This window comes from Magnolia sinica, chromosome 17, assembly GCF_029962835.1.
Source record: "Magnolia sinica isolate HGM2019 chromosome 17, MsV1, whole genome shotgun sequence".
Lineage (NCBI taxonomy): Eukaryota > Viridiplantae > Streptophyta > Magnoliopsida > Magnoliales > Magnoliaceae > Magnolia > Magnolia sinica.
The window spans coordinates 2,545,723-2,556,004 of NC_080589.1; positions in this window are offsets into that span (position 1 = coordinate 2,545,723).

Consider the following 10,282-nt stretch of genomic DNA (forward strand, 5'->3'; position numbering starts at 1 on the left):
GGGTATAAAGCATCTTGCGTAGTCCTGCTACTATTAATCGTTTATGTTCAACCCTGATTAATCGAACGAGCCTAAGGTGGTTGACCTAATATAAGCCACCTCTTATATGGATGATTTGTTGACTAGCCCATCATCAAGGATAGTTATAATTGTCAAACTAATAATTAGATAATCACTAACCAATCATACCTAGACTATACATAAATCATAAAATTAGTAAGCATATTCATTCAGGCATTTCATCGAGCATGTGAATAAGTGGCAAGAGTTGCAATAATAACAGAGATGTATTCATGCTATCTTACGATAAGTAATTCACAACAATGAATCATTAACCGAAACCCTAAGGGTTGATAAAAGGTAACTAAGGAGTAATGGTCTACACCTTTTAATGGTTCACCTAACTTAAGATGCTCTTACGGTTAAGGTCTAGAAAAATATCACTAGAACCTAGAAAATCTCATAAGCTTTCCCAATACGGTATGTTCCACCTGATATTTGAATTTGCTTCATTTATGGGCATGTGCTATTAAATGATTAGAAAAAATTGATGAAAGGCATGGATATAAAATACATACATTAAGGTGGGCCGCACTGTTTTGGGTTAAGCTAGGGCCACCCCTCATATGCTCACTCCATCCATAGGGATGTTTGACGCAAGCTCTACACCTCGATGCCAAGAGCCCCTTGTTGAATCATGACCTTTTTTAGAACATAAGCCAGCCATGCTAGGTCAAGTAGATGGATGAATTCATTGAAATAGTAAGGTGTGGTATATTGAGGCAATTATACATCAATTACAACCATCCATCTTCTATCATTTGTTTTTTTTCTTTTTATGGCTAAATAAATAATGTCACCTTTTTTTTTTCCATGTTATCTACATTGAAGAACTAAAATGATAGATATATTAGATCTCTTGTTAAGGGGTTATTCAATATGTGTAACCGTTTCAAATGAGTGCATATCAAGTGTCATATTCAATCAGTGTATCAAATAACCCTAGTATTTGTTAGAATTTTAAATTATTTTAGATTTTTTTCCTAAAATTCTTACCTATTAGTTTTAGGCTACTTGAGCTTGTTAATTTTTTAATGTATTCAGCTTGAATCATAGAGAAAAATATAAAAAATTAAATAATAATCATATAAATAAAAAAATAATAGTGATTTAATGCCTGCCATTGAAAAGTTCTTAAGGCCCACCATAATGTTTCTTTGCTATCTAACCTTTTGATATGATCATACAAACCTGGAGGAAGAGAATATATATATATATATATATATATATATATATATATATATATATATATATATATATATATATATATATGCGGGAAAAGGTTCTATACGGTCGAGATCATGGGAACACCCCATGAGGTCGAGCTGTGTGGGCCCCATCATGATGTATGTTGAACATCAACACCGTGCATTTGATGGGTCCCCTTTAAATTTTGAGATATCCCAAAAGTCAGCTGTATACGGAACTCTGGTGGGCCATACCATCTAAAATCATGTGAAGACATACATAAAACATATAAAAAGCACTTGGTGGGGCCCACATGAAATTTGGATGCGTCTGAAGCTTGGTCTAACCCTTCATCCAAGTCGGACACATATAATGGATGGGCTGGATTTGTGAACCACATCTTGGTGGGCTCAAAAAATGATTATGAATATTTTAATGGAGGGTAACCCCTCTCAACATTTGTGTATGGTTCAAAACTTTTGTGGTCCAGAAGAAGTGTTTAATGATGCAGATTGCATGGGCACTTCCTGCGCTCGGAAGTTAGTGGGCCCACCGTGATGTTTGTGAGAATCGCCATATCCATCCATTTTTTTCAGCTCATTTTAGGAAGTAGACCAAAGATGAGGTGCATCAAAAATTCAAGTGGCCATACGATAAGAAAAAGTGAGGAAAGTAATGCCTACCATTGAAACGTTCCTGAGGTCCACCTTAATGTTTAGGTGCCATCCAAACCGATCATAAGGTCACTCAACTGAAAACACAAAAATCTTATACGGATAAAAAACGTCTATAGTCCTACAAATGTTTTAATGGTGGTCCTTTAATTACCACTGTTTCCTCTCGTGTGGTTCATTTGAGTTTTTGATCCACCTTTATTTTAGTCTCATAATGTATAATTAGATGAAAAAACAGATGGTCGTTGTTGATCCTAAGGCCCATTGTAATGTTTATTTTCCATCCAACCTATTGATTAGGTCATACATACCTGGATGAAGGGTAAACACAAATATCAGCTTGATCCAAAACTAATGTAGCCCCAAGAAGCTTTTAATGGTGACCGTTCAATCACCACTCTTTCCTATGGTGTGGCTCACATAATATTTGGGTCTACCTAATTTTTGGTCCCTTTGTATAAAATGATCTATAAAAATAGATGGACGGCGTAAATAAAACACATACATCATGGTGGATCCCATACGCATTTCCATGTGGTGTGTGTTACTATATCCAATCTGAGTTCAAATTTTAAGATTAAAATCCCTTGTTTTTTTCTCAGAGGAGACTTGAAATTTAAAAAATCTAACAAGTTACAGTCTTACAGATAAGCTAAAATCAGAAGCCAGATTATCATCACCCACTCATATCAGTGTATAAATACATCACCAAACTATCTTTTTTTTAATCCAGCTCTCTCCTTTCGGATAGAAGTAGAAATGGCTACCATCTCTCTCTTCATTACTCTCCCCTCCCTTTCTTTATTCACCATTTTTATAGCCTACAACCACATATGTGACCCTACATATGTTATTTGTCTCTTCATCTTGTGGTGTTAGTCATACCATGATTTCTGGATAGAGCTGAAGTTCACTTATCAATTTTCTAGCCATCTTGCGGAGTTCAAGTACAACATGATTTCCGGATGAAGAAGAAGTTTGAAGGTTGACTTTCTATTCACCTCATGGATTTCACTTGTACCATGATTTTCGGGTGGAGCTGAAGTTCGCTTATCGATTTTCTAGCCATCTTGCGAAGTTCACGTACAATGTGACTTTCAGGTGCAATAGAAAGTCGTATGGTGGATTGGTTGGGTATCTGGACATGTTTCCTTACCTTGCGACTGTTATTATATCTTGCTTATGATGAGATTGTGTTGATTAACTTGATTTTTGTATGTATGCTCATGATTATGAATTGCCCTATTTAATATATCTATTTTCATGGCTAGCAATTTGTACTGGATTATGAACGATGAGTACGCAATCTTAGAGGGTGCTCCTCACTGTGATAGTCATTGACACTATCAAACCGTAACAGTTGATGTAGGTATAAAGTGGGTCGATGCTGTTCACTGAGTTGCTAGAGCAGATTGATAGCTGAAGAGCTAGGCGGGGTCCCTACTGCCCACATCGATCCCCACCACTAGTTGATAGACTCTTGTTTTTTGCTTACCTGAACTTTGTTATTTGAGATTGTATAAGTCCTGTATGGGCGCCACATTTAGAAATTTGGTGATGATCAGAATGTTTTTATTTAACACATAGTTTATTCTAAATTTGTTGTTATTAACTCTGATTAATGACAAATAGTTCAAATTTACACTGGATTTTATAGGCTAACACTCGGGTTTTTGGGAAACGGGTTATATACTAGGATCCTAAAAACACGGGGCGTTACAACATAATGAAATAATTAGGCAAAATCTTTGACCCAAAACCCCATCTACACAACTTAGACCCAGATTCCAAGCCTAACTTTAACATTGAAGGGTCCCCTGCCCTAGCCAGGGTCTCCATTGTCATTCATTTGTGCATGTGCTCGAATCTAGGAGCTTGACAAGGGTGAACTAGATTTTTGCATCAATAGTAGCCATATGGAAAAACCTAAAGTGTTGGATGAGGTGGCATGGGTTGTAATTTTGGGCTTAAATTGGGCACTAAGGTAATTCCACATTTTCATATGTTTAGAGGGCTCCGAGCACCGATTTCAAACGAGGGGAAGACAACTGCCAAAAGCTGGATGTAACACCTCGAATTTTATGGATCGAGCACGAACTCGATCCCATATTTCAGATGTCACTTATGCTTTGCGGAAATGTGAATTAATGGTGCTTTTAATCTGATATCCGAGTAATCATAGAACTAGGCTAAACAGTGCAACATAGTTTGAAATAAATGCATCTAAAACAAGCAATATTATATATTAAAAAAAATAATGCACATATATCCAAAATATGGGGTCCACAGCTAGTGCCCAATATACAGTTCCAAAATAAACTAAAATATGTCAAATATAAAGTCTACCCAACATTTTTTTAAAAAATATTCACCGCATCCAACCAAGCGGCGGGCCGACTACAATGGCCCGTCTGATAGTTTGAAGTAGAAGAACTCCTCCATATCCATATACGCATCCTCCAAAGCGTCCAACTTAGTAACTCCCGCATCCATAGAAATGTTTGGTTGGTGTTTTAAAAACTGTCTCAGAATGGGAGTGAATGATTAACTCAGCAGTTCCATTAATTCTAAGTTACACATGTTATCAACTTAATTAACGTAAGTAATGATAAAACAGGTAAATAGGTACTTCTTAATTTTTCTTGTTAAGAGCACGAATATTATTATAAAATGACGCATAAACCTTACAATCTAGAACTCCCTTACAAGCAACTTCAACGCATATTTCGCAAATGTCAATACTTCCTCATTACGCGACTCCAACACCAAATCACAACAACCTATTCTAGTGCAATGTAATTGGCATGGATGATTAACCAAGTAGTTATTAAACCTTATTCATTCAGAATATTGGAAAAGGTAGATTACCTTCATTGTATCACTGGTTTCAACTGGATAACTAGGCTCGGAATGACTATAGCGGCTCTTTCACCCATGTCCCTTGATCTGTTTTGGGTTTATCACCCTAATCATTCATACATGGCAAGCAAGTTGTTATCATAATTGCTCAATACATACTACGGGAAGGCTCATCACCCCAACAAAAGTCGATAACTTGAACATGTTGTCTCATACTACCATGCTCGGCTCATGAGTCTTGTAGGATCATAGTGCTAACGGTTATAAGTAGAATCATTCAATGAAAACAAGGATATCCTAGATTCAATTGGCAGTTATCACACATTATGAATATAATATGATCGGTTGGGCATTAGGCTAATCTGATTGATGGGGGGGGAATTGGTAGACTGAGTGAAAGATACCTCGTTTCAACACTGAGGTCTTAGCATCGATCCTTAGCGGGGATGGCTAACAATGAAGTGTGAACTAACAGTGTTGTGTACTAACAAGCTAACAAAACAACGAGAAAAAAAAAAATCTAATTGACATGAGAGAACCTTAGTGCAATCGGCATTAGGTACAAAGCATCCTGCGTAGTCCTATTATTACCAATCGTTCGTGTTCAACCTTGGTCAATTAAATAAGTCTAGGGTGGCTGACCCAATATGGGTCACCCCTTATATGGATGATTTGCTGACTGGCCCATCATCAAGGATAATTATAATCATCAAACCAATAACTGGATAATCACTAACCACTCATACCGATATTATACATAAATCATAAAATCAGTAAGCATATTCACTCAAACATTTCATCGATCATGTGAATCATGAACTGTCTAAAAGATTTAAATCGTTCAAAAGAAAGGTTGAAAAGATAAAAAAGGTCAGAATCAAATTTTACTGACTATTTAATGATCAAATGCTGTGAGCGTGGATCGAACATGCGACCTTCGGATCTTCAGTCTGACGCTCTTCGAACTGAGCTATCCCCGCCACATACTAAAAAAATGAAAATCAAATTAACTCAGATACTCTGGTAGTATACAAGTGCAAAAAATTTACAGTGTTGGGACAATCCCAACGGTCTAATCAATGGCCTGAAAAAAATCTCATCATATGATCAATGGTAAAAAAAGATCTGAACCATCTAATTAAAGATAAAAAATGAATTAAGAATAATTCTTAAAATAATCTGAACCGTTCATAATAAAAATGCGGTGAGCATGGATCGAACACGCGACCTTCAGATCTTCAGTCTGATGCTCTCCCAACTGAACTATCCCTATAAGATATAAAATTTATTAAAATAGTATTTGTTGTCAATAAAATATGAATTTTATCTCAAAATTTAAAAAATCTTATCCTTCCAATCATATTAAACATTGCATCTCTGAGTAATGTCATAATGGGCTAGGTTGGATCCAATCATTGTTCCTTAGTTGGTCCCAGTTGTACTCAGACCCGGTCCCAGTTGTAACCTTCATAGTAGAAAACTATGTTGCCTATGGACCCAGGTATATATGGGTGGTCCCAAAATTTGAATGGTGGTTCTATTAAGTCCTATTCATTTAGAATATTAGAGAAGGTAGATTACCTACGTTGTATCACTAGTCTCAACTAGATAATTAAACTCGGAATGACTATAGCGGCTCTTTCACCTGTGTCCTTTAATCCGTTTTGAATTTATTATCCTAATTAATTATACATAATAAGCAAGTTGTTATCATCATTACTCAATACACATTATATGAAGGTTCATCACCCCAACGTAAGTTGATAACTCAAACACTGTATCCCATACCACCATTCTCAACTCATGAGTCTTGTAGGATCGCAGTGCCAATGGTTATAAGTAGACTCATTCAATGGAAAAAATGGTATTCTAGATTCAATTGGTAATTATCACACATTATGAATATAACATGATCAGGCAGGCATTAAGCTAATCTGATTGACATGGGAGAACCTTAGTACAATTAGCATTGGGTACAAAGCATCCTGGGTAGTCCTACTACTATCAATCATTCATGTTCAACCCCGGTTAATCAAACGAGCCTAGGGTGGTCGACCCAATATGGGTCACCCCTTATATGGATGATTTGTTAACTAGCCCATCATCAAGGATAATTATAACGTCAAATTAATAATTAGATAATCACTAACCAATCATACCGAGATTATACATAAATCATAAAATCAGTAAGCATACTCATTCAGGCATTTCATCGAGCATGTGAACAAGTGACAAGATTTGTAATAATAACAGAGATGTAGTCATGCTATCCTACGATAAGTAATTCACAATAAAGAATCATTAACCGAGACCCTAAGGGTCGATAAAAGATAACTTAGGAGTAATGGTCCATACCTTTTAATGGATCACCTAACTTAAGGTGCTCTGACAGTTAAGGTTTAGAAAAATATCATTGAAACCTAGAAAATCTCATAAGCTTTCGCAATACGGTATGTTCCACTTGATATTTAAATCTACTTCATTTATGGGCCTATGCTATTAAATGATTTGAAAAAAAATGGATGAAAGGCATGGATATTAAATGCATACATCAAGGTGGGCCGCACAATCTTGGGTTAAGCTAGGGCCACCCCTCATATGCTCACTCCATCCGTGGGGATATTTGACACAAGCTCTGCACCTCGATGCCAAGAGCCCCTTGTTGAATCATGACCTTTTTTGGAACATATGCTATCCATGCTATGTCAGATGGATGGATGAATTCATCGAAACATTACCTGCAAAGTATGGTATATTGAGGCGATTGTACATCAATTACAACCATCCATCTTCTATCATTTGTTTTTTTTTTAATTCATGACTAAATAAATCATGTCACCTTTTTTTCCATGTTATCTACATTGAAGAACTAAAATAATAAATAGATTAAATCTCTTGTTAAGGGGTTATTCAATTAATGTGTAACTGTTTCAATTGAGTGCACATCAAGTGTCATATTCAATCAGTGTATCAAATAACCTTAGTATTTGTTAGAATTTTAAATTCTTTTGGATTATGTTTTTTTCTAAAATTCTAACCTATCAGTTATAAGCTATTTGAGCTTGTTAATTTTTAATGTATTCAGATAATAGCTCCTAAATCATAGAGAAAAATATAAAAAATTTAAATAATAATCATATAAATAAAAAAAATTAATAGTGACGTAATGCCTTCCATTGAAAAGTTCTTAAGGCCCACCATCATGTTTCTTTGCCATCCAACTTTTTGATAAGGTCACACAAACCTGGAGGAAGAGAATATATATGTGTGTGTGTGTGCGCGCGCGTGTGCGTGTGTGTGTGGGGGGGGGGGGGGGGAAAGGTTCTATACGGTTGAGCTGTGTGGGCCCCACCATGATGTATGTTGAACATCAACAAAGTGCATTTGATGGGTCCCCTTTAAATTATGGGATATCCCAAAAGTGAGCTGTATACGGAACTCTGGTGGGCCATACCATCTAAAATCATGTGAAGACATGCCTAAAACATATAAAAGCACTTGGTGGGTCCCACCTGAAATTTGGATGCGTCTGAAACTTGATCTGACCCTTCATCCAAGTGGGACACACATAATGGATAGGCTGGATTTGTGAACCACATCTCGGTGAGCCCAAAAAATGATTATGAATGTTTTAATGGAGGGTAACCCCTCTCAACTTTTGTATGTGGTGTGGTCCACAAAAGTCACGGATTGACTTGATTTTTAAGCCATAGGCCCACTATGGAATGGTGCATCTGACTGATGGGGTAGATGTTAGACATACATCATGGTGGTGCCCACACAGCTCGATTTCATGGGGAGTTCCCATGAGCTCGACCGTATAGAACCTTTTCCATATATATATATATATATAATTGATTCAAAATTTCCGTGGTCCAGAAGAAGTGTTTAATGATCAATTATTATTGTTTCCTATGGTGTGGTCCACCTAAGACTCGAATATTCTTCCTTTTTAGGCTGATGCCATGAAATGAGATATAAAAACGGATGGATGGAGTGGATATACAATATATATATATATATATATATATATACATACATACATACATACATGAACATGATCTCCATGGTCAGGGCGGCACCGTCTTGGGTGAGACCGGGGCTGCACCTAATCTGCTACCCTTTCGCGGATGATGCAGATTGCATCGTCAGGGGCACTTCCTGCGCTCGGAAGTTAGTGGGCCCACCGTGATGTTTGTGAGAATCTGCCCTATCCATCCGTTTTTTCAGCTCATTTTATGCAGTAGACCAAAGATGAGGTGCATCAAAAATTTAGGTGGCCATACGATAAGAAAAAGTGGGGAAAGTAATGCCTACCATTGAAACGTTCCTGAGGTCCACCTTAATATTTAAGTGCCATCCAAACCGTTCATAAGGTCACTCAACTGAAAACACAAAAATCTTATGCGGATAAAAAATGTCTGTGGTCCTACGAATGTTTTAATGGTGGTCGTTTAATTACCACTGTTTCCTCTCATGTGGTTCATTTGAGTTTTCAATCAACCTTTATTTTAATCTCATAACGCATAATTAGATGGAAAAACGGATGGACGTTGTTGATTTCTCAAAAATATTAAGGTGGGCCCCACATAGCTTCCGAGCGCAGGAAGTTCCATAGACGGTAGGACACCGCCCTTCTGTGTATTCAGTTCGTCGGAGGCAGTATTTGGCAAAAATATGTAAGAGGCGGTTTTTAGTAAAATAAGAATTTCTGGTTTACGCACTCTGATTAGCACAAGCGCACGTTGAGTTGAACGACATAGAGTGCGCAAACACTCCGTGTGGCCAAACCACTGCCGTCAACCCTAATACGACTCGGGTTCGTCAAACACGTCCTACGTGACAAAAACAACCTCGACCACAAATTCAAGATCTATTACCGATTTCCTGGACTATTTCATAGTCCCAAACACATTCAAGTATAACAGATATTCATACCCGCAATTCAGAACAGTAATGGATCAACAATTCTAATCATACAGTATGTGAGCATTTGATAAACATCAACTTAACATAGATTTACACATAAGTAGAGTCTGAAGTTAAACAACAAAGAATGTAAATTGCATGTAAGAAATCATACACATCAATAAGATAGTTGAGAATCTCTTCTCAACGCCCGTAAATAGGATAATATATTACACACTAGATCATTCAGACATTTTTACAAACACTTAGGCTACATATTCCAACATACATAATGTATGTTGGTGATAACACACATTTAGACAATTCCTTTTGCCAAGGAGTTGATACACATACAACTAGCACGAATACACGACAAGTAATCATGACAAACGCATGTTCGTATTTCATACGTATACGATACTTCTACATATACAAGGAATACACAAATTTCAATATAGCTCATACATATCAGGAACACAATATAAACGTCACATTTAGCATGTGAAATTGCACCCACAACAATAATAAACCATTATCTGACATTAAAATCCTTGAAAACCATAACCTATACGAATATAGTCCGCACCTTAAAC